Here is an 8654-nt window from a genome sequence, read left to right as displayed (position 1 = left end):
GTATCAGTCTCAAGATACTTCAGCAGCAGGTAGAGCCACATGTAAAACCATGGCTGAAAGTTTAGTTGGGATGAGTGATGGGTCATCTAGAATTTATTTGAAGATGAAAGTATGGGTCACCTGAACATGGAGACCAGAGGCCTGTTCCCAAATCTATGGGCATAGATAGGTATCCCTGTGCACCGAGAGTAGAAATACATTGGGAAGAAGAATGGTGGGACACCCTTTGAGATGGGATCAACAACCTGGATAGTAATCCCATAGGAAGTTTAAGTTTATCTGAAGTATACATGGAGAAATAAAGACGTCATATTTCCTTCTTTCCCAATTTGAGTGAGGGTGTGTATATATACATACATACATATATATTATATATATATTTTTTACATACACACACATGCATATGCACACACATTCAAACATATGCATATACAAATCTAAGAATAGAAAATAAAAGTATCTGGGAGGAAAACCTTCTTGATCTCTTTGCAGAGAAAAAAAAATTTGATTCTATTCATTCTAGGGAAATCGGAATGAATGAAAATGTGTAGTTCTTGTCTTTATTTTACTTACTAAAATGATCCATGAACAGTTTTGAAAATTGGAAACTCTTTAGTATACACCCTCAAAATGTTTTTACACAGTCATAAGAATTCATGTCCCAGAGTCAATTATTCTGATATATGTAAATATCAATAGACTAAAAACATATGGAAGCACTAGAGCTGCGGAGAATTATTTTATGTTTGAGATTAATTCTGGTCTCATTTTCTCATTTTTTAAAGCTCATGGTTGATGAATCAGGCCAATGTGTTTAGTAAGAACAACACCATGTTTAGGGAGGCAATTTATTGAAAAGTTCTATTTTTGATGAAATATGTAATATATTCCTAATGAATCAGACCATCTTCATGAGAGCACTAAAGTACATTTAAAAGAACCAAATACCTGGCAAATCAAAAGCTCTATCACCATGTTACAAAACAGTCAGTTTGATTTTTCCTTCCCCCCAAAAAAGTGGTTATCTGAAAGCAAAAGTGAAAAATTTTTATTCTACTCTCAATAGAGTAGAATCATTCAAGTTCCCAGCTTAGCTTTTTTTTTTTCCCTTAAATTATTACCCACTTTTTAAAAATCCCATATGATACTCTAAGAGAAACGTAGTGGTGATTTTTGAAACAAATTCAAAAATTGTAAATATGCTCTTCTTAAAGAACATCTTGGCTATGCTCACTTTGTGCTCATAGCCTTCATTTTAATAGTGGTTGGCTATTTTCTAGAAGATATGCAACCCTGAGTCAGTTATATCCTATTAAGCATAAGTAAGGATTCCAGACTGATTCCAGAAAAAAGAGAAAAGTTCTTCCAACAAAGTTAATTTTGCTAGAAAAAAATTTCTGCTCTTTTATATTCTCATCAATGTTTCTAGACAACAGTAGATACAATATTCTCCAGTTGAAGTTTCATTTTCATCCCAAACACGTATTATTTCCTGACCTAATGTGGAAATACAGGGGCTTGCTTTTTCACAAATACTACATCTTCCAAGTAGCCGTAGTGTCCCATGAGGTCAACAGAATAGCACAGAAGTGTAGCATATTATATTGATTTAGTTCTTGCCATAGGGGTTAAATCCAATCACAACCTTTTTTTTCCTCCAGAAGTTATGTATTCAGTTTCTACTATGTACTGGCAATTTGACCTTGAATAAAATGGAAACTATGATGGATCTCAGGGATTTTATATTCTGGACAAGAAGGACACAAAGAAGTGCACAGTAAGTAAAAATAATTATGCATTTTAAAGGTTCTTAGATGAAAACGGGATCCTGAGGAAGTTAGTATCTGAAGGTAAGATGGGGGAACCCATTTCAGATAAGGTGGGCAGAAAAGTATCTCCAAGTAAGAGACACGTCCAGCAGGACCTAATACGAGAAGGGACAGATTATAAAAAGGTCTGAGAGACAGAAAAAGGAAAAAAAAAGAAGAAAAGAGAAAGCAAGGCAGGAAGTCAGGTAGGAAGGCATGCAGGAGAAGGAAGGAAGGAAAGGAGGAAGGAAGGAAGGAAAGAAGGGAGGGAGGGAGAGAAGAAGGGAGGGAGAGGAAGGGAAAGATGGTCCATCAGAGGGGAAATTTGAGGCTAGGTGTTAGAAAAGATAATGGAGCGTAGAAGTAAGATAAGAACAGAGTAGCTGCAGTGCAGGAGCAGGGTGGAAAGTGACACCAGGTGACGTTGGAGTAGTGGTCAGGAGCCAGGACTTGATAGTCATGAAAAGGCCTTGCTGTAATTGCAAAAATGTAGGAGCTGTTCATTTTTGAGATATCAAGTGTCTGACAGGAAAGAGAGTAATGAGTTCTCTGTTATGATTTAAGAATCCCATGATCATAGTTGCCTTCTAAAGTATTAGAATCCTTTGTATCCCAAACACTTCTCCACTCTGTCTAGCTTTGACACCTTTCCTGACAGCAATTCCTAACAATGCAAACAAAGATGCCCATTGTACAAGCACTGTAGTGTTCTTTTTTTCCAGAAAATTATAAATAAATATAGATATATAGATATATATCCCCTCCCAATAGGGACAAGAATGCTCTGAGGTTTAAAAGTCTAGGCACATATAGTTCAGCAGATCTGCTTTGGGACAGATGCCTGGCCTGCCTCCTGGATCTACTTTACCATTCTAATTGTGCTGCATAAGAGCGACCGGCCATGAGTTCTACTAGCTGTATTTTCCTCCTATAATTATAATGATTGCTTCCATATTTCTTCTTCCTCTCTCATAAACTGAGACCACTGTCCAATCTCCCACCATCCTTGGGGGTAAACTGACAAACCTATTTTATACTCTATTAATGATTCTTATTTTTTCATTTTTCCAAATTTCACTTGTCTAAAGCAGGGATTATTAAATAAATTATTTCCAAGAACACTCAGACATAACTGTATTAATCAGAAAGTTTTAAGTGGAATTCATTTCTATGGAATATATGAATTTCTGGAAGGGGTCAAGTCATGATGCGTTCCTAGCCTCTTCTGCAAAATTTGGCATTTAATGAAATAAAGGTTTCAACCTGTTTTCTGAGAAAAATAAAACAAAACAAAACACAGTAACTGTAAGCACTATAAACTCTTACAATTAATAAAGGCTCAATCATCCGAGGAGTTTACTATCTTAATCTTATTACTATTATAAATAATTGTAAGGTATAATGGGCTTTGAAAGTCCTTTGTATTCATTAATCATATTTAGACTTAATAATCACTGGAGTTCAGTAATATTTTATTAGATTATTTATTTTTCATTTTGTTACGCCAGATTTCAGCATCTAAAAGATGAGTGAGGCAGCTATAACTTCTACTAATGGAGACATTTAGTTTTTGGAGACATTCTCTCTCCCCTCTTTTCCTTCAAGTGCTTTGCTTAAGCTATTTTCCAATATAAGATAAACTTTTTCAAAGCCTGCATTAGGGTGAGTTCAGGCAAGCGAATTTCATTTTAGATATGCAAGAATATATGAAGAATATATTCTTAAAAATGCCAGCAGCAATAAACGAAATATAAACAGAGCAAACAGCCTGCTGAGCCCCAGCCTGTCCTTCGTGTGCACTGTTTTCATCTTTCCCACAGTCTACAGGTGTCTCTACAGGAGGCTTCGGATAAATTACGTTATGGGGTCTTAGTATTCCAAAAATTGAAAGAAGTAAGGAATTATTGGTGTCAAGAATTTCTTTTTTTTAAGCTGCATAAGAACCAAAGGTTAGAATTGTTAACACTCTCTCTCTCTCTGAGTATGGTTCCCAACAGTAAGCCAATGTGTGCTGCATGCTTAGGCTTGAGTCTAAGCAATTATCTCTGGCTGGAGTCAGGATGAGCAGAGATGCAGGTGTCATGGCTATAATGACACTGAGAAGAGACTGACATTTGGTGGCTGAATCAAGCAAAACTCTGATCTTTGATTCGTGGTTCTATCATGTATCCTGGGATGAGCTAAGAAATTAGTGTGATCCCTTTCATTTGTTGAAAGGAGCAGCCAAGTCTCTGTGGGTGATTTTCCATTAGGAGCTGGAAAATTCACTATTAACCAGAAATGGGCAGCCATCCTAAATTTTGTAGGATAAATTAAGTTGGACGATATCAGTGGAAATTCTGCCTGGGGTGATCCAAATTAATGACAGTTTTGATCAAAAAGTATAAATCCAAGTGTATTTGAGCTGAGACCTCATAATCACTTACAGATAAACTTCAAAAATAATTCCTTCTTGCAAGAAAGGTGCCTAGAATATTTTGTGTTTCTTCTAAAGTTGCCTTTCTAATCAGGTTGTAATGCCCCCTCACCTGCTAATTACCCTGCAAATTCTTCTCTCTGAAAATGATTCACTAGCAGTCATTTACATCTTATAGTGAATTACAGTCACTATGTCTTTTAGCCAAGGGAATACATCCTTATATTGAGAATTCATTTAAGAATTTGTCCCCTAATGAGGAAACCATAGAGAAGGGAAAAGAGGAAGTGGAATGTAAAAACGAAATGGAAAGAAGGAACAGGGTGGGATGGAAAGGGGAAAGGGAATTCAGGGTAAAAAAAGTATTTTGGGGGGAGCATGAAATAAGTGGCAAGTGTGGTGTTATTAACTTTCATGTCCTAATGACATTTAGCTCCCCAACCACAGTATCTCAGATGAATTCTGAGAGATGACCTGAAATTTCTATCCTGAACTTTCTTGTTGCCTAGGGATCCTTCACCATTTGCATCAGCAAACAGTATGAAATTAGAGGCACAGCTGATAATATGAAGGTAGCCAGTGAGACAGGAGGGAAGGGGACAGGGCATAACCATTAAAAGAATGCCACAGCCATTGATGATACAACATAAACTGGTTAGAGCCAACTAGGCCCAAGATTGTGTATGATTCACTTCTGGTTGACCCTGAGCCTCATTATAGGCTCACTGTAATACAACAGCATGCTAAAAGACACAAGCACAGGTATCATGGCAATTCTGAGGCTGACCAAAAAAGGACAAAAAATGGACAGTGACCCAAATCCTGGAAATCCCCGCCCCTTCTTCAAAATAGTTGGAATAATCCTCCTACTCATTAGCCTGTGAAATTACCCAGCCCATAAAAACTAACCTCTCCCATACCCTGGGGCCACACTCCCTTCTGAGACAACCCACACTCTGTCTATGGAGTGTGTATCTCTCTAAGTAAACATGCTTTCACTTCACTATGGCTTGCTCTTGTATTCTTTCCTGTGCAACACAAAAACCTACTCTCTGGTAACACTGGTATATTTTTGTGATTCCATTGCACAAATAGTAACTTTAAGAGAAAAGACTTGTGAATCAAGAGTCAAATGACTTCTAAGTCCAATAGACTTAGAAAGATATTAACCTAATCTGGTTTAATCACCGGAACAATTGAAGAGGATGTCCTTTTTAGTTCTAGAGAACATTAGAATTAGGTGATGGGTTTGATCACATTCTGATAAATAAACCTACTATCCTCCAGCCCTGCACCAACCTCAGGCAGGAAGGGGGTGGAATAATGTGCAAATAAGTTTTATCATTTAATCAGCACAAGCTATTATTAATTATACTAATATTTTATACCATCCTTTATTTCAGTCTGCATAAAAACTGCAGTGGCATTAACAGGCAATTATACCAAAAAATACCATTTATTTTTATTATTATGCATTTAGAAATTATAGATATAATTATAAGGGAAACATAAGGATATTTATAACATTTTTCATTTGAGAATTTGGAACCTCTTTATAAATTATTGCTATTGCCCAATGTAAAATAATGCAACCTAAAAGGATTATAAGTAATTTACCCATGTCACATTCTCCTTTCAGAAACATCTGATTTTGAAAAAAATTCAGTACACTTTCTAAATCTTATTTGCCCTCACTTCACACCTGTGAAATCTTTATCTTCTATTTTTCAGGAAAAAAAAAAAATGCTCTCGTCTCGATGGCTCTTTGATTTGTAAATTTTACTCACTTCTATTATCTAATTTTATCTTCATAACATCCATGGGCTCGGCTGAACAAGCATTAATATTTCCATTTTATATCAATAAAAGCGAGGCTAATTTTGTCCATGTGCTCTTCTCAAAGGCACACGAGAAACTGGCAGATTCGAATTCAGACTGTAGATCTCCATCTCCAAGACAAAAGATTTATTGTTTTTAATCAAATTATAAAGCACAGAAAGGTTATATGACTTATTCAGGCAACTGGCAGGGCACAAACAAGATAAAGATCTTCAGGTTTCAAACAATCACTGGGTTCTGATGAAAAATGCAACTTGCCAAGCCCTATCCCCAGGGATTCCTATTTGGCAGTTTTGCTTAGGGCCTAGGAATCTGCTTATTTAACAAGATTCAATTGTTTCTGATGGTGATGGACTAGACTGCACACAGAGACAAATGGCCCTAGCTCCAAAGTCAGAGTTTATAGTTTATGAATCAGAGAAGCAAATTTGCTGTGGGCCCTAGAAAGTTGCCATGGGCTCTATACAGTTTACTCCACAGAGGATTTTCCTCTAATTAAGGTATCAATATTTGTATCTATACCTATATCTGTATATCTATATATATCTTACTTTTATGTATATCTTACCTATTGTAAAATATATATGTGACATACATAATTATAAAATATATTTTATATACAAATATTTATAAATATATTTTATTTATAGATTTCATTTATAAAACAAAATATATTTGTATATTTATACATATTTAACATATCTAGAATTTATTCATATTATATATATTTGTTGAAAGCAGGTAATGCTTTCTTTTTAGAAATCTAAGTTAACATAATCTGAGCACTATGAGCTTTATAAATATTTTACACTATACAGAAATATTTGCAGCATTTAATTCTTATAACAGCCCTCTAAGGTCTGTGTTGACATTATCCTTATTTTACAGATGAGGACACCAATGCACCAAAAGTTTAAATGCCCTGTCCAGGTTTACAGAGCTCGATATTGGAGAAGTTGAGATTTAAGCCAAAGTGCTTAGCTGTTTAGGAGTAAAACAGTGTTTATATGGGCTTAATTAAGCGTCAATAAAATGCAAGAAGTATGGTAAAGGAGGAAAACTCCATGTATTAGAAACAGTTCTACTTAAGGTTCACTTTAAATTGAAACGAATAGGGACTATATTTTGCCCTTTGGTTTACTGCACTACTAAATAAGAACAACAACAAAAAAAAACCTGATAAACGTATACTGTACTACAAGAATGAATGAAATAACATCCATTTCTTGTTTTTAACTTATTAGGAATTGGGCAAGGCTGAAATCTTCACCCCTCACACAGGGGAAAGAGGTGGGGGCAAAACACCTATTTCATTATTGTAAAGAAAATGTTCCAGACTTAAAATCAAAGCTATGGTTTTGCACACTTGTGTTTGCCAGATTTACGTACTTCCGCAAGACATTTTTACTTCTCTGAGTCTCATAAATGTGAGTTTTAAACACATTTATACTAGATTTGGGTCTTGGTTGAAATAACTTATGTCAAATTTCTGGTAACAGAGTTCCTGCTCTATTAATAAATGCTTCTTAATGCTGATTTCTACCCTAGTATCCACTGATGAAGAAATTAGCTTTTAGCAGTAGAAGAAATTAATTTGGAGGTAGAGGATAACGTTCCAAGGTAGACCCTTTCCCAAAAGGAGATTCTGTCAAAAAGAAAGAGATCTGTAATCCATTGGTTACAAAGTAAAGCTGGTGTTTAATTTTTAATTTTTCTGAAAAATTTTGAGGCCTTCTATTTTGATTTTTTTCCCAAGAATTCCTTGGGTTGTAGGGACTGAATGCAGTTCTATCTCTGTTACCAGATACAGCACTTCCAACTTAACAATTATCACACCACATAATTCTATTACCTTGTGAGATTATTACCATCCCAGTTTCCATAGTGTAAAAAGCTGAGATTCAGGCAAGCTAAGTGATTTTTTTACCATCAAATTCCATACTCTTTCCACTATCCCATGTACCCAGGGTTCTGAAGTCTATGCCATAGAAATCTTTTCTGGTTACATAAGTGGAACATGATTTATTAAGAGAATGTTAGGTGTCTTCCAGGACTTCTAGGATGCTGGCAATCCATACCAGTGAGTAAAACACTAGGAATGATATCTAAAGTCAGGCTTTCCTACCTTGTGGCTGAAAAGCAAGCTAGGAAAGCTAGTCTTTGGATATTTTAGCTGTGATAATGAAGGGCAGGCTCTGCCTCATTAAGTAGGTGGTATCCCTAAGTCTAGGAAAGAGGTTTAGATGTTGGTTGTCCAAAAAGAAGAAGACACACCACATATCCTGTTTGAGACTGAAGAGTATGTGCGAAGATGAAGCAAATTAATGTGAAGTGTTTACATTAATAAACTACCTTCTACACATAAATATTAAAAGTCAATTATATACAATGACCTATATGTATGTGTGTGCTTATTCCTGTGTGTGTATATATATGTGTATGTATGTATATATGTATAAAATATCAATGTCTAGTCATTTCCCAGTTATCACTTACATACATGCAGATTATGACAAAGCAAACAAAAAAAAAATTTGGCCTTTGAAGAAAAACTTAGTTTTGAGTAATGACACCTCTACTTGCTTTGCGAT

This window comes from Camelus ferus, chromosome 17 (genome assembly GCF_009834535.1).
Source record: "Camelus ferus isolate YT-003-E chromosome 17, BCGSAC_Cfer_1.0, whole genome shotgun sequence".
Taxonomy (NCBI): Eukaryota; Metazoa; Chordata; class Mammalia; order Artiodactyla; family Camelidae; genus Camelus; species Camelus ferus.
This window is presented reverse-complemented; position numbering follows the sequence as displayed.